The sequence below is a fragment of the Leuresthes tenuis genome, unplaced genomic scaffold, assembly GCF_036924035.1.
Source record: "Leuresthes tenuis unplaced genomic scaffold, fLeuTen1.0.hap1 SCAF_21, whole genome shotgun sequence".
In the NCBI taxonomy this organism is placed as follows: Eukaryota; Metazoa; Chordata; class Actinopteri; order Atheriniformes; family Atherinopsidae; genus Leuresthes; species Leuresthes tenuis.
This window is the reverse complement of record NW_027325375.1, coordinates 5,110,552-5,136,460: the sequence shown is the minus strand read 5'-3', so window position 1 is coordinate 5,136,460 and position 25,909 is coordinate 5,110,552. Positions and strand designations below refer to the sequence as shown.

Here is a 25,909-nt window from a genome sequence, read left to right as displayed (position 1 = left end):
AAAGCACAAGATGCTTAATTACTCACAGGTGTTTGCCACCGAGGCAAGATTGATGCTTCAAGAGCACTCAATTAATTGAAGCCCATTATCAATAACAGGCTAGGAATCGTCCCTTAGATCTTCTGATTTAATTCAGCAACGCACAGGGATCAACAGTGTTAATTAGAGATTTACAAGAATGCAGGGACATCAGAAATAAATGTGAGCACCTGGTGCAATTAATTTATCACGTCTTCCTTGAACAATGACTTTTATCTACTTTCTGGTTTGTGACTGAGGTCATTTGCGTGAGCAAACGATATTGCATTAAGAGATAATACATTCCATGCCTCTCTTAAGAGGGCATATGTGAAAGATAATTCCAGACAGCAACAGGTATGGTGAAAAATGAGGTGATGATGTCCTCTGTCCTAAAGCTAATTACATGTTTGCACAGACCTTCTGCAGAATGAGTGAATTTAAGCAGATGTGCACATACAGGTTTTTTTTACAGCCAGCAGCAACGGACTTTTGCACACATCTACACATCAGCCATTTTGCACATTTACATAGACATGACACCTTTTTTTTAAATATGATTACCTTGACAGACTTTTATAAATTCAGTTGATCTAACAGTAAGACAGGTTCACCATTTCATTTATGTTTAATTCCAATTAAACCTAGGCTGTGGACAAACTCATTTTCTAAACCAATTGCTCTGCAAGGAGATGAAATACAGAAGCCAACTCTTTTCTCTGTTAAATCTCCAACCTACATAAAACCCATATATGCAAATCTCCCAGTAAGCAGAGCCACCTGACAACATAACGGCAGTAAACTACGACTGACATTTGTCAGATTTATACATGTGGGAGGTGCAGCTCTGCCTGACAGCCTGCAAGTCAGCCTCTCTTAAGCTAAACAGCTAATAGAACTAAATCTAAGTGCCCTCCAGGCTCTATGTCAAGGTATATTCAATATGACGGCTGTGAGACAGCACAGTGGCTTCACGGATACAGCAGGATAACTCCTAAAATCTCAGAATAGTATGGCTATTTCTCCCTGTGTTCACAAAGGTTTTCTCATAGTTTCCCATGTTTGTATTTCCATCTCCATTACTCTAGACTGCTTGGTGTTGGTTAGTGTTTGTATGATAATGCAACAGCTTTAACGTTATTAGAGTGTAATTTATTATTATGTTGATCGTTGAATGAGAGACGAGAAAACATTGAGGCTGACTGTGGAAGACTGGCTCCGGCATTTGTAGTGTTGGCAAACATTTGGCAAGCACAGCAGGACGGTATGTTTGATTAGCAGAATATTATGAAACAGTACTTGAGTCTAGGCTTGTGCCAACATAAATCTACACCAGCATTTTATTTTATTTTTTTCAATTGTTCTCAATGAGAGGAAAGTGTACGCGGCAGCCTAGAAGAAAAGTGCTGCACCCAGTGCTTGAAGTTAAAAATGCTGCTCTTTCCTGAGCTGTAGGCTATGATGTGTCAAACAGGAATGATCAGGGCAAAGACAGGAAAGCCCATTTGAATGAACAGATCGGCCAGGCACTAAATGTTGATTGTGATTATGTGAATAATGGGACAGCTCAGGCAGTCTGATAGAATGAAAACCTCCCACAGACAGTTCCACAGATTACTCAGAAGCTTTGCTGGGCAAATCGTCTCCCTGAACCTCCTGAAAGGAGAAAACCGGTCTCGCACTCGGCATCCTCTGATAGTAGCGCCTTCACAAGACTGTAATATTCCTTGTACTGACAGACTGTGTCGTACACCGACCTCTTTCTGCAGTATGGCTATCAGAAAAAGTTGCGACAGGCTCATCCATTGACAACATGAGGGCAAGTGTCCTATTTGGTGCTCATGGTGGGAAAACAATGTCACACAAGTAGTAGACTGACAATAGGTAATACAGAGGTAAGGGGGTAAAGCTGATTTATATAAAAACAGTGGTCAAAGTAGAAATGTGCTTTTGAGATATTCTTGTCATTGAAACATTAGCAAAAGTGCTGGGTCATGGCACCTTTTTCAGGAAAGGTAAGCAGGAAGTGCTCCTGAGCACCTTGCATCCAGGCCTTAAAGAGTGAATGTACTATTAACAAATGTTTTCCAGCTGTCTACATATCACTGTTTGAAGCAACACTAAGATTAATCAAATAACGATTTATTTATTCAGCTTTTAGTCAACTTTTAGTTTCATTTTCACGCCATTCGGCATTTCATAAAGTTGTGAAATCAACCTTCTCACAGAATGTAATAAAAGCGTTGTATTAAGACAAGCCAATAACAACATAAAAGAAAATATTCAATATTCAAGACTATACCAAACATTAGAAGGAACATTAGAAGAAAAAGTAGTTTCATGAGAAAATGCTCTGCTTTCATTGGAGCTATAAAAGCAATGTGGTATTTCATTGATTGGGACCCCAAATCCTTTCTACTAACCCATCACAGCCCCTGCAGGGGACCTGCAGAGCCCCTTCAGCTCCACATCTTTGATCCACTACACCATAAGCATCCTAGAGCCCAACCATTGACTATCATTGAACTGCCTTTAGGAGAAGCCCGGCCTCATGGTGTGACTCCCCTGCTGGTGTGAACCATAGACCTTCTGCCTGGAGGTTCCAGAACTCCCGCATCAGGATTAGAATTAAAGCTAATATGGATACCAGTCCTGACATGTGGGTTTATGATTTTCACAGCAATGCTTAATTTTATTCATTCCCACCCTTTCCAGAGAGTTACACTGTAAAATGAATCTGGATGATGTGAGCTGGTGTTGTAAGTGTGTCAATATCATCATCAATATTTATCCAGACGCTGACGATGTGGCTGCAGCTTCAGGCGGAAATTTGTATTCAAGCTTAATCCAGGAACAGTGTAGGATAAGTGGTTTTCATGCAGACAGTTCAATAAAAAGCAAACAGTGGGTGACACGTGTAGAACAATAGATTTTAAAATCACACTCACTACATCACCAGAGATCAATGTGAAGTTCCAGCTGTAGTGTCATTAAATTGAATTTATGGCTATTTGTAGATACAGTTGATACAGTTGACTGCTAACAATAAAATTGGGATTGTAAGAATATCTATCTGCTGACCTTGTGTTTTGTTAGTATGAGGTTGTTGACATGAGAACAGATGCAAATACACCAGAGAAGGAATACTTTGCCTGTTCTTTAAAGCATTCCAGATACAGGCTCAAGGCTCCTGTATACCTGCTGTGTGGGACATGAGTAAAGACAGAGAACAAATTTAACATACAGTTTGTGTCACGTTCCTTTGCATGGAGGAAAAATCTGATGCGCTGATGTGTAAAGGTGCTCGGTATGTAAGGAGGGGAACCATACTCATTTTTACTCATTTTTTTGCTCATTTATTTTTCTCTCTATTAATTTGCAATGTTTCAGACAGAAAAAATTTGGTTTTAAAAATTTGATATTGAGCGCTTAAAGGTGTCCTATGGAGTTTTTTTTTATTTTAGGTTTACCTTAAACGGTATAAGAAAACATTGTGTATCTTCAAGGCCCAATAAAAGTGCTTAATGCCTTTCTATTCTTATAAATTATTTGCAACGTTACATAACATGCATGTTTACTTGCTAGCAATCCAAATCTTTCCTGTCTTTGCTTCTGCGTGTAGATCAATGAGATACAAACCACAAATGACCTGTGTAGCGTGTTTCACTATTACATTATCGTCCATTTATAATGATGTCAAACCAAAAAGTGAGACATGATAGAGGCCTAACAACTCCTGCAAAGACCACTGCAAAAAGCCAAACTTGCTAAGCAGCCTTGTAGATGAAATATAAATAAGCTGAGCAGGTGAAAAAAAGAATGCTTTTCTTGAGACTCTCTAAAATCAAAATATAAATATAAAAAAAAGGTGTATTAAAGAGAAACCAAGAACTGATGACATTAACTTGACTTTTATTCACTTTGCAGTGCTCAGTTTTCAGTCAACTTTATGGGTCTCAAATGAGGTCAAGTCTTCATATGTGGCATCAGCTTTGTCATGTTCAGATTCAGGAGTCCCAAGATGGAAGGTTTTAATGTCAGTCAGCCCCTGTGCTGCAGGTCGTTTAAGGTTGCTGTGGAGTTTCAAATGGAGAAAAAAATGGTAATAACAGTAAAAAAAAAAAAAAAACGCTTTAAACTATTTTGATCCAGTGTTTTGCTTTTTTTTTCATCTTGAGGGAATCTCTTTGTAAACTGAACCCAGCTGAGAGTAAGTGGCAGGAAATAAAAAGAATCCATTAAGAATTCAGTCCTATAGAACTTTGGACCGCTCGAGGTTCTCTTCCAACCCATAAAGCCAGCCATGCAGGGACGGTGTGTCTGTCTGTCCCATTTGCTTGGGAGGATGATGGTGGGGCCTCAAAAACTCTGTGGCTCTCACGGAGCCCTGCTTAACGCAAAAAAAACCCACTATGAAATAGTGACCTGGGGCCTCCTAGCATGGAGTGATGTTCTTTGAAGATCGATTTCCAGACTGAATAATGTGAAGTCTCTGGATAATTCTTATCTTTTTTGCGCTTTGCTCATGAAGGATTATTGTTGCTGTCCCCTGTGAGGCACAGCTCGCAGCTTACAGCGTTAACCTGTCCAGCATACTTTAAGCTCCACCTGCCACATCCTTGTGGATGTGTATCCTGTATCCTTACATACGTATTCTCTGCCCTACATTTACATACATGTCATGTAAAGGTTCTTTTAATCATTAAGATGCTTACACGTCTGTAGAGCTCACCCAGCACGACAAATTCAGATAAAACAGCAAACATTTATTTAACTGCTCTAGACAGACACATGACTCGCTGACAAAAGGGGGAGTGTGTGTTTGAGTAAAGCAGATATTCCAAAAAGAAAATTTGAACAGAATTCTTCACTATATGTACATTACAGGAAAGCGCATGGATGTGGGAATGTACACGGTTACGTGGAGAGATTAACTTTGAGTTGACCTGGTCTGATTAATTGACGGCTGTAGTTCTCACAAGTATTAGGCTACTGGATTAATATGGAGCATCGATGTTGTAGTTACAGCTGTTAACTGTGAAGGGTACATCGGTTTCCTAGATATACAGGCTACAATATAGTTTCTGTTTAGAGCAGGCCGTATTCTGCTCTGTATGCTCATACATTCGTGGGAATAAGAATCCAAATGCTTTAAAAATGGCTGAGATTTGTTGTTTGCACTACAAGTGAACATTTAACCCTACCAAGATAGCTTGTATAACACCATTCAGCCAAAAATATATGATAGTGGTATATATCACCCAGTCTCGTACCCATTCATTCCCTCCTTTGTGACATTCTTTTGATATTGCAATACATCAGTTGCAACGTCGCCATATAGTTTTACTAATAAAGAAACATATTGTAATCAAACAATCATTGTAAATTTCTATTTCTACACAGGCATTTGTCAGGTATTATAAGGGGGTACACGAGAAGAGACCAAAAAATTTACTTCTTTCGTTTGAAAAGAAGTACTTTGATGTCTGTTGTTGCTACTGATTACATTCTTCCAGATGGAGATTCATCCGGGCTCTGTATGAAATCATCAGCAGTCACACAAATAAATAACTGGATGTTGTTTTATTGTTGCTGGTGATCAAGTGAGACATTTCTGAACCATGTTCCTCATTCAAATCGAATCAAATCAGATTTTTTTTTTTTCAGAATGTTATCCATGGCCGTCAAGTCCTTAAAAGCTTTTTTCTCCTCTGTTTTCTTTGCCACAAAACTAAATTTTGTTGGAAAACAAAAAATCTTTTGCAGCGAACTGCCAAAAGCTCATCTGTGCCACATTTTACAGTGCCAGAAACCACACTGATAGCTCTCCCGCTTTGAGTTGAATGCAGCTTCACTTTGGATTTAGCAATGGTCTGCTTGGAAGTGCATGTGTGCCTACACACGCTTGTGTGTGTGTGTGTGTGTGTGTGTGTGTAGTGGTCCACACGTAAAGCAGGCATGGCCGTGCCTCATTATATCAGCTGATGAATAGGTTTCCGCTTGGTTGCAAGAGGAGGCGGTGGTGATTTCCGCCTTAGGATGTTCCTTTTCAAAGAGCAGGTGGGACTCGAGGACACAGCCTCTCAGAGCTCGGAACACTTCCCCAGGTATCTGATGATGGGCTCCAACCAGGCAAACACCGTTCATCATGATAGAGCCCTTGGCAAGCAGATAGAGCACTGGTAATATTTGGAAAGCATTACTCTGGGTAGTCATATGGGTTTGAGAGAGACAGAGGGGGCTAGTTTGCGTATGCACATGATCCAGTATGTGTGTGTATCCCAGCGGACTGTTGTATGCATTGCTGTTGTTTGTGTTGCTGTTTGGCTCCACCGAGGACGAGCTCGGCAGAGAAGATGCTGCAGTGGCTTCTTTTTTTGTTTCTCCTACATCTTTTACACAAACTAGTTGTATTCTCCAGCTTCATTGTTTTACAAAGAACTAGTTTCTGGATTATGGTTTTGATTCTTATCAAGTGTGTTTTTACAGTTTAAACTGCAATCTTTCTATATTTGTGAAAATAGGATTTATTTTCTTAGGCAGTTAGGTGAATATTGGTGAGATAACATCAGACTTTTCATATGTACTCACAGAATTAAATTACATTGACAGGAATTGAATAGCTTAGCATAGTTTTCTTAATAATGCTAAACACTCTTAATAATAATGAAAGTTTTCACATTAAAATAGCAGATATTTCCAAGTCCACAGCAATTTCTTATAATTAGACTTTTGGGATTTAAAAACTGAGCATGCTTATATGTTTATCATCCAGTTGTTTCTACATCTTATCTTAAATCTAAAACAGCAATGCCTTTCTTGAGGTCATTTTTATGACAAGTAACTTAACTCAAAGTGATTCACTGATGGCAACTGATGGTTTCTACTGAGCATTTTTCATCTGAATTTTAAATGCCTATGTTTGTGTTTTAGTGTTTCTTGTTTGGAAGGATTTATTTACTCATTAGGGTCTTTGCAACGAGACAGACCTGTGGGAGGACTAAATCTCAGATCAACAGGGAATTGCCACGTCTTTTTTTTTTCCAGAGGAAAACTGCTGGATTCTTTCTGGCCAGCATATCAAAAATGACTTGTTTAGACAGGTTATTTTTGAAGGACACTGTTGTCTTAATATTCCTCCCAGTATCTCCCCCATCTCAACAAAGAAAGAACCGTGGTGGTGTTATAGGGTAGCGGCTGGCTCTCCACATGATGAAAACACTGAGACACAACTTTGATGTTGTAAGCCTTTTGTGTGAAGAAGTGTGTTCGTGTGTTCACGAGATATTAAAACCATCTTGTCCTCTTTCTTTGGTATTGTTCTGTCTGAGATCTGATTACACTGTTAATGTTATGTTATTAATGAAAATGGCTGGCTTTGATGTTAGTAATTTAGTCACTTCACACTTATCCTCTTTTTTATGTCGCACTTTCTCAACCTTGATTTCAAGGTGTTGCCAGTGTGAAAAAAGACTTTCATTCATGAAACAATGACACTTTACAGTGACCACATTGATAAAAAGTTACAGTTAGAGCCATATTCAGTCTGTAGCTTCAATAGCTTATAAGTGAAGCTATTTTAGAAATTGTTTTCCCTTACTCATTAGATGTTAGCTCAATTCAAAGACTGATGGCTGCTCTCACAAACACTCAGGATGTACAAAGTCTCTTTGTCCTTCCTGACTTTAATATAAAAGTTTTTTTATCTGAATTGCCGTGAAAGAGGTATGGTATAATTAGATACTGCTAGGACTCTTTGCTCTAATGGTCGAAACTTTAAGTTTTCCCCAGGCTAATGTTTTTCTGAAAGCAATTTTGTCCATATTTGCAGCACATTTGCTCCCTGAATTGTGTTGGATTGGAACAGGACCAAACTAAAGGTTTTACTGACTCAACATAATCATTTGGTGTCCTCCAAGGTCAAATGACAATGTGTTGTCTATTAAAGCACTTTGGCTTGCCATCATTGATAATGTAGTCACACCTAAATTTTTGCCCTTATAAATGTTTTGCGTTACATAAAATCTTAATTTTTTTGTCATTATTTAAATAAAGCCATTGTAAGAGATACTGATGCCAGGATCACATTTTCTGATCAAGGTCGTTTCCTGCTACAGTTACTTTACTCAAAGCCTCTGTAATTCTAAAGTACATGATATGTGCAGAATGGAATGCAAATGTGACAAACTCACAAGTAACATTAAAAAGACTCTTAGTAAGATGAAGCACAGTAATTACAAAATAGAATAAATAATAAACTGGAGTCTCTTAATCTATCTCTCAAAGTGATTCACAATCCCTTATTTTCTGGAAGTTACACTCCCATTCACTATATTCCACCGTCCAACTCCTTAAGAATATCCCACAAACTTGCCAAAAACTGTTCTTTTTGTCACCATCTTCCACTCAGAATTATTGGCATCTGCATGTTGCCCCCGGGCCAAAAGGTGCCCCCTCTGCACTGATAGTCTTGAACTTGAAATGAGAATGGGGAATTAGCTGTAAAGCAACATTTTATGACATTAAATACATTTATTTTCTTGGAAGTTGTTACATGTGTGATTCTCAGGTAGATCAAGCTACATATTAATGTCAATTATATGGTTTGTATTCACGAACACTACTCATCCACCACAATGCCAGGTTTAACATTGAGATCCTTGCACTGTTGCAGAGTGCGTGACTCAGATGGCTTACTTACACATTGCACAGCTGTCTATACAAGCAAAGATTAAGCTGGGCGTATCCCGAGTTTACTCAAATACACAATTTGGGGATTCAACACCTGTTGCTATTCAAGATGTACTGTTTAGTGCAACTCTTGTCCAAAATCTCCATTTGTCAACGGCTGAAATTTTCTCTATTGAGACATAATTGAAATGTAGAGGCCCTATAGCTGATCTAATGAAGAGCCAGTCGTTATGGAAATAGTGAAAACTGGAACTTTCCTGTGCTTTGGCCTTTCATTTAGTTAGCTTGAGTGAATACGGTCAACCATGAAAAAGAGATACATTTTCTAAAAAGGAAATACATTGGCAGTACAGGGATGGGTTCTGATAGACAGTTTCATCTTGGATCTTGTTCCAATTTGGTGATATAGTATAATGGAAGTTCCCACTACCTAAATCAGCTTACATATGATGCCAAACTAAGGCTTTAAACACATTTAAAGTACCTCATTAAATGTTGCACATCTGTTGCAGTTAGTCATCACATTATCATCACAAGCAGAATGATATTTCAGGTTTCGGTTATGTTGTTTTTGAGCCTTCAGCACAAAAACACGCTGCATACAATTTACCCAAGATTGGTCTCCGTTTCCCCAACAAACACTGTTTACCTGGGCTGTAAACTAGGTCTTGGGCATGAAGAATATCTTGGTATGGATCACCAGGTGCTAAGACATCTGTGAGATTCCCTTAAGGGGTTAGCTAAGTGTATATGTGTGTTCTTCTGCCTGCATTAGAATCTGCATGAGTGCCTGTCTGTGCTTGAGTACAGTGATGTGAATGTGAGTTACCTGCATTATTTATAAGGAGCCAGTGGTAAAGGATCTGTCATCAGCCTACGTACCGAAACACACTGATGAAATTTCGGAGAGGAGCAACAGCACCGAGTAATACAGGGGGAGTGAAGGAGGGATGTACAGGAAAGAAAGCAGCAGACCAGACAGATAAACAATGACAAAGTCAAAGCGTCTCTCATTCTGATTAAATCATGAAGTGGCTGCAGGAGAATCAGCAGTCGAAGCCCTATGCCCAATCACAGTCGAGCACTGCAGCACTCCAAGGAGAAAGAAATCACACATGCCGTGGAGGGGGAAATTAGAGGTGGGAAAGAGACAGATCAATAGACAGATTGTGTGAAAGAAATGTGTGTGTTTTTATAGTCCTGATTTCTTCAAGCTCTCAACAGTTAAAGTGCCTCACCCACAAAAAACAAAACAACCAAAAGCTGATTGACTCTTTATCTCATTATGCACACATCCCGAAAACTGCAGCACATTTCCATTTTGATTCCACATTTATCAGAAGATACTTTTGTTGAACAGATCCTGACTTTTTGTGGTAATTAAACTCTGGTTTAGTGCAAAATGCTGTTGGCAAATCTCAAGAATATTGTTGTGCTTTGGTTGGTCATTTAGCCCGAAATTGGTCTGGTAGAAAATGGATGTCAAGTGATAGCAGACACAACTTTGATGCATGCACAGTTAATTTGCTTCAGACTTTGTGGCATGTTGAACATGAACTGCTGCTCAGCACAACCTCCTTCATATCCACTTAACAGATCTTGTGGAACAGGTGGGGTAACCTCCTCACACAAGGACACCTTGACAGCACTGGTTGAAGAAACGGTGGGAGGTATTACTCATTATGTTCTGCAACCAACCAATCTTTCCTGCTCTCTCTAGAGGATTTGAACTAAACAACCATCTCATCACAATCCTGTTTCTCATTTGCTCCCCTGTCCAGAATTTCCCAGCCAGCCTGAGGATTTGCACCCGCAGCCTACAGGTTCATTTTTATAACTGTCATTACTCTGCCACTGTGACCGTGTTTGGTCACTCTGTTTAAAAATACAAAAAAAACAAGGTGCTTTTCAGACCGAATCACTCCGCCTCACCTCCACTAATGCTGCTTCTCATCACAGCAGTGCAAGAGGCCCCACCACTTATGATACAATTTAACCAGACACATGTTTACCTTCCCCCTGGCTATAGGGAGGGAGCTGTAATTCCTGTGAGATGCTGAAAATTGCAACAGGTGTTTAAGGTCCAGTCTTTGATCCCGTTGTAATCAAACTGTCCTTGTTGGTGCCTTCAAGGTCGTTGTGACGTAAGGGAGTTTGGTGTTTACTGCAGAGCAACAAAGTGCTGTAGGTGGCAGTTCGTCTGTGTCCTTAATTCTTAAACTGTCAGTCAAATGTCCTTTGTTTGCATCAGTGTTGAGTTTCACATGTTTTCAAAAAGTAAAAGTTGTTTTTTGACGTCGGCTTGATGGACGCACTGCTCAATACATTCTGTGACCTAAACACATTAGTTCCCTGGATAAAAGCAATTTTTTTTCTCTAAGTCCCACTTTAAATCAAGTTTTTCACCTTGGTGCTCATAAGATGTTTCTAATTTGTTACATGATACAAGGGCGAAGGTATCAATTGACAGGCTTTGGATTTCTGCATTAAACCTGCCAAGCACCACCAGCAGTCAAAACAGAAAGATGAGACAGCACTTGTGTTCTGCGTAAAGTCTGGATGAACTACTTGCTAGGCGAAGCTTTCACTCATTTGAATTTGCTGGGAGAAACTGGTGAAATGAGAAGCTGGCAAGATCTCAGAAGAAGTAGCACAAGCGAAGAGAAGAGGACAATAGAAGTGAAGAGGAAAAGCTACTCAGTGTATTTTGTTGCAAAGATGGCAGAGCTGACGTGTTCTGTAATGTGATGGCATGGAATTAGATTCTGTAAACCTTCTTCGATAGTCAGAGAAGTCCTATCAAATGTACCAGAAGGGACACAGGTGTGCATTATTATTTTCTGAGCTAATTCTTCCCAAAATAGCTGGGTTTTGTCCCTAAACTTTACCAAATTCCAACCATTTATTTGAGCGATGCTGCTGATACAAAATGGCCTGTTCATCAGCTGTTAGCTTTATGTTCTTAATTTGTTTTGTCCTTGTTTTATTCACAATCCCCACACTCAAGCCGTGTTTCTTGGTAGTAAAAGAAACAGGAAAGGGCAGTGTCATCCGCTGGTGAGGCAGATTAGCTATTCATAAATCCCCTATTAATTTTATCACTGCCAGTCTAAAAGATCCTTGTCATGCCACTTTCTATGTGATAAGGGAAGCAGCATGTCCTGAATGATGTGGTTGCTGTGCTTTTCCTTTAGCTACTATTAACATATCCATTGGGATGGAAGGTTTCTCAGAACGGGGCAAAATTTATATGCACCAAAAATTACAAATCTGACTTCCCGTTTCATGTGAAATATGAGTCAGGAGGCACAGAACTGCTAGTTAGGTTTTAACTGCTGTCAGCAAGATTTTTAATGATCTAAAGCAATAAGATTTTCTCACTTTGTCGAACTCCATAACTTTTTTCTCTCACTTTCTGTGCCACATGTACTACCAAAAATAATATCTGTCCAACTGTGGACCTGCTTGTTTTGATTTAGCTTTTAAAAATCTGAGGTGAACATGATTAACTAAACAATGGATCTTCAGTAAAAAAAATGGCATTGTTGCATCATTTTGTTCATCAGTTTGTCAGCAAGTATGAAACATTCATCTTTGAACAACACTATTCAAAATAAAAAGCTGAAAAACGAGCATGCCTCTGATTTTTATTGATCCTGCCACAAAGATTTGTCCAATTAACTGGATTTTATCAGAGATGCTGAGAATCAATAGTTGACATTGTTTGTGTAATGTGATTTAGGAATATATTTACTGGATACTGTGGAAATTAGATCAAATTTGCAGTGAGGCTTTAATGCAATTTTTGGCCCTTAATGCAATATGAAGACAGACGCTGCTGAAGTCAAGAACAAAAATGATATTAACTAAGAGAGAAACAAAAGTCCACCAACATTTACGTTTTCTAAATGTTTCAACTCCTCATTGAAGCTTTTATTGATATGCTTTCCTGTCCTCTGCTCCTGGGAGACAATGGCAGTTAATCCACTGTTTGGGCTCGTAATTGCTTACATTTTCTTTGCTGATTAATCACTAATTATTCCCTGTTGATTAATTATAGCAGATAATGAAAAATCTCCAGAGACACAAGAGTTTGTTCCAACTGCACGTCATATCTGTGTAAACTGATGCCAAAGCAGTTCCTAAAACGAAGGATGCTTCGCGCTGCTGCTGCGAGAGCTGCTGAAAGTACAATATGCCACAAAAACCGTGTTTAACAAGGCCTCTGTTTGTGGATTTTTATGGCCCTGCAGTTATACTGTAGGTTGGGACAGAGCTGAATTTATGGAATAATAATCTTTTACTGTATTTATATCTCATCTTTATCTATAACCTATAACGAGTACTGAACTTGTCCAAAAAGTGGTAGAGCTCTAAGGAATGCCCGATGGTGAAAGCTTTGATAATGCAAAAGTAATCATAATCTGATATGTGTAGACTCTCGGTCATTCAAGTTATGGTAATCCTAAATGTTCAAAAAGAAGGTAGTCCGATGAAGGGGTGAAATATCATAAAAAAATAGGAATTCTATTCAAGCACATAATATAAACATAATAGTAAACCACAAAATGTTTGTTGGTGTGTGAAATAAGTGAAGCTTAAAAGTGTGTCGGTGTTTTGCAGCTTTCATGTCAGTTAAAAAGAGTGAAAGAAGAAAGGATAAGATTGAGGAATAAGAAATGATGAACGAAAGAAAGTGAAAAGTAACAGAAGACTCCTGCAAACCATTAGTTTGATAACTTTAATTCCTCAAATAGAGGCCGAGGTTTTTATTTACTTCAACAGTTCAGGGTGCAAGGCCTTTATTTCAAACTCTTATTGTCGTTAGTGTGACTTGACATATTTTTCTACAATGCCTTTTTAAATGCCTCGAAAAGAAATTTGCAATGGTGCACATTAACACTCGCTCCTGTTTTCACGTGCCTGTGTGTTCATATGCAACTCGAGCGTAAATCCATTCATTCCTATGGGGAGCTCTATAATCAGGACAAGTGTGCAAAACAACGCTGCCACTTTTTCTCCCCTCACAGAATTTGCCTGGAAGATGCTGGAAATGCTTTTGTGATGGGTTGTGGAAAGAGACCACACCATGTGCAAGAAAGTGAACTAGCTCGTTTAAATGTCTTCTATTTGGCTTTGAGCAATTAATTGATTTATAGATGCATTTTGCTTTAGTAAAATAATCACTTTGTGAAAACTCTACATTTGGTGTACTTGGTATAATTACTGTTGGATCCATTTTATCAATTTGCTGTTTTTACTTTACATTTTTTTAAATGGAACAAACAAATGAGATGCAATTTGTGAGCTTCAGAGCTCCAATTACAAGGCCAGTGAAGGGTTTTTTCCTCGTACATATTTAGTGTTTTTTGTAAAAGGAGTCTAAGAAGGCTGGCCCTCCAAAAGAGCTTTGTATGTTCTGATTGACCAGCTCCAGTGGGCAGAGCAAGCACCGCCCATAATGACACGTCAGCTCTGTGGAATTTCAGAATTCGAGAAAGCATTTAATTGAACAAAAAAATAAACATTTCTAAATGTTGTTCAGGAAGCTATGAATTCTAAAGTAACAGTAAACGCATATAAAACATGATTTGATGGAGACTTTGGTGGTGCTGGCTGGAAGATTTTGACGGTTTTACAGTGTATCTGCTAATTTAAGATTACCAGCTGCTAATCGTAGCCTTATATTTAGTGTACAGATTATTATTGGTGTCAAAAAATGTTGACCCTTTTCCTTGCGAATGAATCTGGTAACTTTGCACATCATGATCACAGCAACAATGTTGTAAAACCTCCAGTTTGGTTTTACAACAATTTCACCAATTCTTAAATGATTAGAAAGAAACACCCTTCTCTCATATTTTCAGATACCCTGACGTGTTTCATTTCCGTGGGCTATAAAGACATCTCGCTCACACATATAAACCACAAAAATCTTCATGTTTGTCACTTTAACTTTCCCTACTGCTCCGACATTATTCAAGAGAAGTTTAGATGACACTACATAATTCATCATGCGCAGGGGTAATTAAAAGAAAGTACAGTGATGAACCAATTTTCTCTAATGCTCTACAATTAGTCACTTCAACAAGCAGGACTCCAGGGTAAAGTGCTACAGCATACTGTACTGTGCATGTGACCAACTGGCCTAAAATCTACTCAACTTCCTCCATATATTTTATTATACTCTGTTCTCCATTCCTTCTTTAAGTATTCATTCAGGTATTAACACAGTGAAGGTTGGGTTGTCTGTCGTACATTAGCCCTGAGTATGTCGTTTGCCATGGTTTTGGAAACTGGAAAATCAAATAAATCTTGTTTTTTCCTGAAACATAAAAGCCTGTGACATGTATATACTTAGATTAAGAATGAGTTGGTATGACAATCTGAAGGTATTCAAAGGTATTCTTAACAACATTAGTAAACGTGCAGTATGTTAAGTTATAACAGGAAAAATTTGAGATTTTTTCTAAATGAATGTCATTTTATTAAAGGCGAAACAATGTTCATATCAAAATACGAGCATAACATGACCTCAAAACGTGAATCGTTTATTACTTATGTTAAAACGGACACTTCCACATTTAAGTGAGTTTAAACCTGCAACTCCACAAGGCTTTTGGAGAGATGCTCACTTTTCTATACATTTCTTTTTCAGTCTTTGTTATGATTTGGTATTGATTCTGTTATTTCAGTGTTGATGCACACAAACACAGAGCGCTAACATGTGTTTACTTTACAGACATACACACACACACGTACACACAAACACACACACACATTGGAGCTCTCTCCGACATGCAAAGACACAAAAGAGCCAGAAGGCTGCTTTTAAAAAAGTGATTTTCAACAAAATGTTAAAGACTGACACGGAAATATAGAAGTGATAGCAGCTAGTACTGAAGTAAACATACTTATTTTCCATAAACTAACTGTGTTTTCTCTGCTCTGTTGAGCAACTTCACCACGGTATATAGCTGACATTTGCAATATGGTTAATTAGCCATGTTATCTGCTTCATTAGCAAATCTGTGATTTGCTATTTATTAGCCAATGATGGACACTAACTGTCGGGGCTAGTTTTAAACGTTCATTTCAACGGCACCTGTCTCTCTGCAAACACATCAGTTACGTTATTCCTCTAAGCCACACCCATCTGTGTTTTTTCAGTAACCTAAAAATTCCCAAAATATCCAACGTAGTATTTTCCAGTGGGTGGAAAGTTTGGATGTACACCTGCTTCAGCCATCATTCACAGCTGACTGACAGCTTGTACTCACTGGAGGAAGAGGGGGAGAGTTAACACTCTGGCCTTTCTTTAGAGTAACAGAAAAATAGCTTATACCACAAGATGGAACGATGGAAAATTTGAGCGATTTTGAAACCATGAATTTTAAACTGGAAACAGGCCCATGTCTACTTTTACTTTACATTTCAGGCATATTGTAGCTATTGGAGTATTAATATTTGGTAACACTGAATATTAAGGCCTGTACCACATTTTCTTGCACCACAAACAAAACTTAAACCACTTTCATTTTGACTCCTTGATGTATTCTGTTAAAGAAAAAAAAAAAGACTATTTCTTGACCGGAGAGAAAATATATCTGAGAACTACATGGCATGGCATGACATAAAATAAGTCATCACATGGTAGGTCAGACGCAGCTCATCCCTTATGCCTGTGGTGAGTGACACTCTTGGACATAAGAGGAGAGATACGGAGGCTTGGCCCGGGATCCAGAGAGGCCGCAGAGCCAAAAGGAACATAGATAAGTCAGGATACCAGGCTCTGAAACGTGTCATTCCAGTTGACAAGTGGCAGACTGAAGGACGAGCTCCCCATTGTTCTAAAACTGTCAGGTCAGATAGTTAATTCCTGATGGTCAAGACAGTATGAAAGGGGTTGAATGAAGGAAATATTCCAACTAGAGTAAACATTTCCGATTTTAGAATGTGTTCTCCAAAGAGACTGAATTGAATTGGGGTAAATGTTTTTTAACTGCCTAACCCCAATGATATATTTACTTGTTCCGCACACTGGTCATTTCCATTAATAGTCTTGGGCAGAAATGTCTGAATAACTCTGTCAATTCAGGTCACCTTATTTTTAATGGCATTTTACAACTTTTACAACACACGTTCTTTTTAATTTATTTATCCATATATCTATTTTGTCTTTTTGTCCATTGCTTTTGCTTTTGACAACTTCCCCAAGTGGTGGCAGATGTGTGACCCAGATATTCTCAAACAATAAAGAGAGGAGGCAGTATGCAAAAAGGAAAGCTATATCAACATAACCCAGGCAGGAATTTCAGGGGAAAAAAATGTGTTATTTGTCTTTTCTTAATTTCTCCCTTCATTAGTTCTGTTTTCTGGTTAATGGCCTGTTCTGCTACTATTTCTACCTGCTGGCAGAGAGCAGGATGCCAGCTGTAAACCTCTAATGAGTCAATAACAGTCCATTGCTGCTGGTGCACCTTGGGGCAAACAATTGGGGATGCACTGCAGTCAAATGCACTTTGAGAGTTTGCTCTTTTTATCTGCTAATTTTTTTGTATTTCTTCTCTCTAAAAAGGAACACTGAACACAACATGGTTAGAACTAAACGTCAGCAATCAGAGTGTAACCTGATGAGTGATATTTGGTACTAAAGTGACTCACATGTTGCATTATCTCTCTGTTGCCCTCCACCTGGATAAGTTTTATTCCTGAGTTCCTGTCCATACTTTGACACAGCAGCCTCATGTTGACTTAATTTATTTAGATTTGAACTTTACTTAGTGCAAACTGAACCTTTTCTACCTTTGCTACTTCACATAAAAACTCGAGAGATTGGATTCTTTTATCACAGTTATGAAGAAAATAAGAGTTTCTGTATCCTTTATCGCAATGTTTTTCTTCAGTAAAACACTTCCATTCAACCGGATATGGACAAACATGGGTCTTTGGTCTGCAAATCATTTTCATTTACCTCAGGGAGAAAGTGCAGACACAGGAAGAGCCTTAGAGGAAGCCTGGTAGTAAAAAAAAACGCAATAAGGGAACGGCTCTGTGAGATTGTGTGTTATTTTATATTAAAATATATTGCTTCTTTTTCTTTTTTTACATCACCAAATAAAACTCAAATTGCTGTTAAAAAATGTGCGTATAATAATGGTCTGAAGGATGTTCGTATTCTCACCGTACAGTCTTTGTCAACCTTTCTGTAGGAAAAACTCTGCCTGTCTTTTGTGTTGACATACTTTTATGCATTTGGTCCCTGGTATTAAGACCTTTGCATACCCAGTCTGTATTTTTTAATCTGATTATGTCACACTTACAAAAACAATGTCAAATGATGTCATTCATATTCAGAGGGGTTCTGAAGCGTTTGCCCATCATTAAAGTTTTCAAAACAGGCTATATACTACCACTCAGAACGACTTTACACGAACCAACATGGCATCCGACTAATTGATTTACTTAGTTTCTCAGCCCAAAACACTTTAAGACCAACAGATACAGGGAGGCGTAATATAAAAAAAGGCTGTAGCAGATTATTGGGGAACAGCTTGGAATAGGAAATGGTTCGAGCTATGATGAAAATGTCACATGAGCTTTGCGACACATATGTCAGCAACAAGTAGGAGGATCAGGGCTGAAGTGAGCAGAGAGTCAGCAAGAAGGAGATTTACAAGTATATAGATGCAGTGTCCATCCCTCAGAAGTATATTTCTCTCTCTTATTAAACTGACCTGCTGGGATGAAGGTCAGGTGGGCTTGTTCTTTGGGACCTGTGGACAGGTCTCCACAGGTGTCCACATAGACGGGGTCATGCATACAAACTAAATGTTCAGCCACACAGATGAGACACATGTGCTCATGAATTGGCCTTTTGACCAGAACCAGACAGGGAGAGGAGATTTAAAGGTCCCACTCCTCATATGTTCTCTCGTCCCGATCCACAAAATGTGTTTAAGCACGCACTTAGGAACAAGGGATAGAGCCAAGCCCCATATCCATCCATCCATTCATTTTTAAATAGTGTATTATTTCAAATATTGGAGCCTATCCCAGCAGTCAACGGGCAAAAGGCAAGGTACACTCTGGACAGGTCGCCATCAGTCTGCCGCTGGTCACAGAGCCATTTCACTGACTCACTGCTGTGTGTGAATGGCTGTGCACATCAGATTGACAAAATAGGTCAAATTTTAAACATGGTCATTGCTGGTTTTATGAAAAATACAAGTCGATATTACATTTAAGTGTTCAAAATTACATTTATAGTGATTGAAGGACCATTTTCCACTTACATATTCTAAATTCAAAGGATATTTTTGATTCACTTTAAACACAAAAGCAAATACTTTTTTTTAACCTAAGTAAAAACCAAAATGAATGTGAGACTCTCTGCACACCTTTCATACATTTTACATGCATGTAAGCCACTCTCGCATTCTTTTCAATTAGTGCTTCCTAAGAATGAGAAGTTTTCAATCCGAGATACAGCTGAATATCTAGTCAGCTTTCCCCAGTGATCAAGTAATAAACCCAGAGAATTTAAAGAGTACCTTTACTTAAATGCAACAATAAGCAAATGACTGTGCTGTGATTTCAGGGAGGAAAATAAAGGGCTAGATTATGAGCTGATTTACAGCGTCTCTTGTTGTTAACTCAGGGGAAACTGTGCTCCTTAATTGAGGGATGTCATAAAAGTTGAAATGAGCTCCATGTTTGCTTCATTTGACGGTAATGAAAACACTGTTGTTATTGCACGATTGTGCAGACTCCAACGTTGCTGACCACTTCCTCTTTCCTCCTGGAAAAACATAACAAACTAATTTAATTTCCTTCATGTATTCGCCTGAGATGATAATAAAGACAATGACTATGGTGAATCGAATGTATACCAGTATTTAAACCATTATTTAGTTTCCTTGTTGACTCACAATGAAGATAGAGTGACCTATGAAAACTTTTTCCTCTCTGTGACAAAGAAAATGGAAATCTGATGAACTATGGATCTAAAAAAATGTCATCATAGTACTTTTGGCAGCAGTAGTTGATGCTGCTACGTTCATAAGGGGGAAAAAAGAGACTGAATATCTTGTCAAGAGACTCCCACACACAGTACTTTAACGTTTGCCACTGACGCAGAGTTTTGACCTGTTGTGTACTGAACAGAAAAAAGAAAAAAGTGTGAAAGATGAATTCCTCTCAAGTCATGCATTCACTGACAGAATTCAGATGAAAGGAAAAACTCAGATAAAAGGAATAAATCATTTTCTTCTTGACTGCTCTAGGCTTACATTTCTCTTTCTCTTGTTCCTTTTTGTTGTCTTTTTTTAGGTGTCAGCATTATGCACCACTGATGTGCGCTAACAGATGTGGAAAAAAATACTCACACCTGCCATCTGCATACTTGATGAAACGGTGAAGACGAGATGCATTCTCATTATTTTCTGCTTGATACTCCCAGCGACTTTTGAATCATGAGCTATCTTTTAAAAGTGTCCTATAGTTTCAACTCCATTGAAACCGCTTGCTCTTCTCTATGTGATGTGTGGTCATCTCAAAATGAGACATTTCATGATGGCTTTCACTGTAATGACACAATCTGCTGTGTTAGCAGTCATGTTATCTGACATAATGATCCTATTTGCAATTATCTGATGATCAAGTAGTGAAGATGATGTATAGACGATAAACCTCAGACTTCATCCTTGATAAGTATAACCTTCAAATGCAGCTTTATACGTCCTTGGATGGATTAGCAAGTGAGCACAAGATGTCACAGCTAGCACCACAGAAAGGAACGCAAGCTGTGCTTCAATGAAACAAATGCACCGTCTAAAATTCCTTAGTGCAGGTACACAGATCCTGTTTTAAACATCAGAAATTTAGAAAGTCATACAATCACATTTTTTGTTATGATTTGAGTTTTGAATTTGTTTGAAAAGAACATTTTAAATTCTGCTCTGGATTAAACAAGGGGCCTTTAAAAAGAAGTTAAAACTGTAAAAACATGATCTCCCCAGGTAGTTGTTGTCAGAAATCTCTCTGCAGCATTTTGGATCAGCTGAGGCATTAGGATGTCCTGAAAGTAAGAAAATACAAAAATCAAGCCTAGAGGTAACAAGCGCAGGGGCTAATTTTTTTTGTGTGTGTGTGAGAGAGAAATAGAGGAGTCAAAATCAACTCTTCCTTATTATAGTAGTGGAAGCTAATTTAACGTTACCTTGAATAACTGCAGGGTTACAAAGTTTCTCTACAAAAAAAATACGTAGTATTTGTAATGACTCGTCTTTACCCAGCTTTAAGAGCACACGCGCAAAAGACTGCAGACAGAGGGGTAAAAGTACAGGAGGCGGGATTGTCACGAGAGTTCACCTGTGCTACAAAAAAAATGCAATCCACTCAGGGTGATCTCTGAAGATTTCAGTCATACCACTCTCTGCTACTCTTAAACATCCCAAGTGTGTCAGCCAATTTTTATTTCATTTCATTTAGTTATCTACCGCATTTTTATTCACAATTATCTATGCTGCAGCGATGATAATAATAATAGAGATAATTCAGGTAGAACATATTAAAGGATTTTAGAATGTTAAAACAGAAACTTACACACCATCCAGGCCTTTATGTACTTAAGAAAAACATTTAAATCATGTATATAGTACTACTAGAAAAAAAACTTGTAGATTACACATCAAACTAAAAGAACACCACAAATGGAAATGGAAATAAATAGTTAAATTTTTTAATATACTTTTATCATACCTCTCCTTCACCTGTTTCTGTCTCTAAAACTCTCCCTACAAGGTCACTGCATTGTTTGCGAGGGGGAAAATGATAAGTTAGTTCTGGGCTCTCTGTTGTCAAAGGGCTCCATAGAGCCAGAGGCAGCCATTTCCTCCAGTCCCCTCATCCAGGCAATTTAAAATGTATACTCGTGGGATCATCAGGCAGCAGCTTGCAGGCCTCAGCAAGAAGTATGAAAGGCCTGGAGATTACTGTAGGTGAGAGGGAAAGAAGAGGGAGGACGCTGAAAATGTAATCAACACCGGAGCTTGTTCCCATTCTTAATCTATTAGCAGGAGCAGGAGCTTTGTAATTATTTTCTTTGGGTAAATCCTCTTCACCGGGGCTGAGGGTGCTACTGTATTTAGAATGAACCCGTGCTGCTGGGATTCTGATTATTCTTTCTACATTATCATTACAAATGGAAGTATTTTGAATGTTGGTCAGATTTATATGCTTGTCTACAATCAGTACATAAAAAAACACTGTACCTACCTATTAGTGATCCATATAGCAGAATGCTACCTTCATTGTTAAAAAGTTGAGGGTTCATGCTAAAATACTGAATTGTTGATAAGCGCTAAATGTGTAAACAATGACCAACTAATGTGTGTGAGGATATCTTTTCCCTTTGGGGTTCTGACAATGATGTACATAATCAAATAAAACATCCAATGAAGAGTTTCATAGATCAAAGTTGGTCAGTTACTCTGAACACTTTCATGGGGGCACATGATCGCACATTTCATAAGTACAGAGCTTGGTTCTAAATCCAGAAATATAATACTACACACAAACCACAGGCAGTGACTCACCTGGAAATAAAATGCCTTAGTATACCCGTGTGTGTTGCTGATAATTCAGTTCTAATGTCTCAGTTGTTTTCTGCTGCTTTGCAGCTATATCGGCAGACGCTATCAGTAAACGATATGCAGCATACTGTGTTGGAATATATTCATTAGCCCCGCGATACTGTATATAATCACATTTTTGAAAAGACAGTTTCAACAGACAATAAAGAAGTATGCTGTTGCAATCCCAGAGAGCACTCTCATAACCTTAATTTTAGAAAATGTGAGAATTACAGCTGTACCTGCTTAGTTCAGACAAGAAGAGAAGTGCGTTACGCTGCAGAATGTTGTAAAACAGTGGCTCAGGATGCTTTTTATAGAACTAAATATTGAAAAAACAGCAACATCAGAACCAAAAAAGAAGAAAATATTTGTAGTATTTACCATGTTAATTATTTAACTGATGTAAAGCGCTAAAATGATAAAAAGCATTTGAACCCATGTGTGGCTGTCCAAGTCATACTTGACTTCAGACTAATGGAATTCCCTGTGACACAGAGATACAGGGCGGATGTGTATAGAAATGATGTGCAATTTGAGAAGCTAGTTTTAGATATCTTGCAGACAGGCAGGCAGGCAAGCAGGTGGTGCACGCTCCTATACTAGTTCTCCTTTAAAGCTATACCAATAACTTTGGTCTTGCAATAGATTTCTCATTTAGTCAGCGCCAAGCTGCACAGACTCTGATAAGACTTCCTGAGCACATACTGATCCACTCTGCTGAATGTATGGGAAGGCAAACACGCAGACATCTTGCCCGTACTTTGGAAATCTAGGGGTGTCATTTTATTTAGTCATATGTGAGTTCTGTCTTATCTCAGAAATGTGCCAGTTTATACTATAAATGGCCACTTTCTGTTGGTTCGATATGGGATTATTGATCACACTATCAATTGCAATTTTGTAAGAGATATTGATACAGAAATTAGAAATGTTGTGTTGTCGATCACTTAGATATGATGTTCCTCATTAGTCAGATATGATGGCTCTCAGCTCATCAGCTGACTCCTTCAGTCCACAATCACATTCAAGCAGTCGGTGACATGTTCATAACTTTAAAGCTCATATTCTGAGGTTCTCTTTCAGTCACTCATGCTGCTGTTGTTGTTGACCCAGGTCACCATAAAATCACCCCCACTGTCACACTCCTCTTTCTGTTTAGCGCACGTAAATGCACTGCAAGCTGTTTCTAGAGAATAGCTAATGTTGTGTTTGCTGTTTGGCTTTATCTGGTGAGCATCACTGAGCAGATTTCTCTCTATCAAAGATATCTAATATGTAAGAATAGTAAACTTCAACACCTTTTTAAACATAAACATTTTTAACATCCCTGTTATGCTGTGGGTTACCTGCATGCCTTACATCTCCGTCCTGCTAAGGCATCAACAGTACATCTGAGTGGCATCTGGCACCAAGATGCTAGTTAACTGGGTTCACACTCAGTTATCTGACTTTAGAGGTGCAGTTCGTGTTGTTCCGGGGCTTAATTTACAGAAAGAGAAAAAAAGTTTAATTGACTGTATTAATTTTGCTTAGTCGACTATAGCGTGGTCGTAATTTTACTATAGCGTGGTCAACACCACTGGGGAACGATGCACAAATGGCTGTTCTGCTCAAGCTTTCTTAATCTTAACTGTATTACGAGTAAATTAATAATTTCATCACATATAACAACTGCCAAATTTCAGTTGGATTTTAAAAGGAAAATGTCACAGAATAAAGCAAAAAATAATTCAGAAAAATAGTTCAGAAAGAATTCAAAATCTATATATCTCTCTATACACACACACACACACACACACACACATATATATATATATATATATATATATATATATATAAGTTAAGAAATCTATCATTTTAAAGTGTTTTTTATGTTCACAGAGGGATGCATAATTACTTAGTTAACACATCAGTGTCACTTCCACATAAATGCACACACACACACGTTGTGCTGTTTCTGAGAGTCTTACACATGCTTGTCAGCTCTTCCTTTACAATGTAGTTGGCTCAGCTGAATTTTATTGTCATTTCAGTCCCTTCTACAGACCGATTACTTGATTCCTTCCCCTTAAATTATACAGACAGATCTGCTGTGTCATCCTGTTGTTGCACTACAGGAGTTTTTTTCAGGTTTGTGTTTAAGTTGGCGCACAAGTTATGCCCGCAGATGTTCGGCCACGGCAACAATGTTCCATGAACTGCGCGGCATTCCTTTCGGTGCCATATCTTTACTTTTTGACGTCAGATGGAAGAGAACTTTTCTGGCCGATTCCATATCCTATTCTCATAGGAACCCTCACAGGGCTGCATGGTTGTTCAAAGGTTTTGAGTGAAGGGAGATAGATGATGACCTACATCATTTTAGTTGTCCCCACCAGTGTGGTTATGGTGTTGTTGAGACAGGCCCACGTTAACTCTCCGGTCATATACCACCTCCTAGTATTTCATAATATATGACGATGGATAATTGAATGAACAAATAATTTGTAGTTGTATATCCAAATTTCCTCCAAAAGTTTCTTTGCATTTTTTCATTTCCTTGGAGGAATAATAATCAGAAACAAAACTTTTTTCATAAAAGGTTGGGGTGGTACTTTATGATGAAAGTATGACATTGTGACATGAAAAAGTCACGTCATAATACATACTTGCTCTTTAGCCAATCTTTAAATGATTTAGGTGGGTTCACTTTCACTAGTCTTTAATGACACAGAGTATAGTCAGTAAAGAATGTGCTCTACCAAATGGTAGCGATGACAACTGATACTGTCGTAAATGCATGCATCGTCATCTTTATCATGTTGCCGTCCCTGTGATCTCGAAAACCCAGGTTCAACAAATGTGTCAGCATCTGTGTTGTGTTTCCTCGTCAAGTTATGGCAGCGTGAGTGTAAATTTAGTCAGGAATAGCCACAGACCAAAGAAGAAAAGCAAACTTTTTAGCTGACAACAGCATGTTGAGTGGAAATACAAAGCACTGGCTGATATTAAACTATTGTATAACTCTATATTATACATTGTTCATAAAGCTAACGCAAGATTCCCCACAGGCTTGGATGCAGTGCCCCTACAAATCTTTTGTCTAGTTCAGACTTTGCCCAGAGGTCTGTTTCCTCATTAGTGCAAAGCTTTATACATATTTAGATATTTTTATTTTAGTCACTAAATGATTCCTCAAGTTTACTTCTGTTGATCTGCCTCAACTTGACTTTGAGAAACAATTGAGAACCAGCTGTTAAATCAACAATTTGTTTACAGCACAGCAGTAAATAATCCCACCATCTCTGCCAGAGGTAGTCAGGCAGACATAAATTTAACACAGAGCGGCTTTACGTGCTGCAGGGCATTGTAGGGAGGGTTCATCAGAAGGAACCATGCCTTGGATTTCCTTTCCCTTCTCACATTGGTGTCGCTGTGGTTAGAGGATAAGCATCATTTCCTTGATCTATGAGAGGTTGGCTTTTGTCTCATACTGTAAGTACTTCTCTAACTGACTACCTAAACCCAACTAATGACTCAGCAAGTTATTATTCTTTCTTCCTTTACAGTTCTTCAGTCAAGCT

General features: G+C 38.4%; 2 protein-coding genes across 2 annotated transcripts in view; both read left to right on the top strand.

Annotated features, from left to right (window-relative positions):
• The window catches only part of cdkn2aipnl (CDKN2A interacting protein N-terminal like), a 519,432-nt gene extending 505,081 nt beyond the window's left edge, over positions 1-14,351 (top strand). The window contains exon 4 of the transcript XR_011909376.1: positions 14,333-14,351. The gene's annotated coding sequence lies outside the window, so the exon portion shown is untranslated. The remainder of the gene's footprint in view (positions 1-14,332) is intronic.
• fstl4 (follistatin-like 4) overlaps positions 1-25,909 on the top strand; it is a 123,216-nt gene that overhangs the window by 19,952 nt on the left and 77,355 nt on the right. The window lies entirely within an intron of this gene.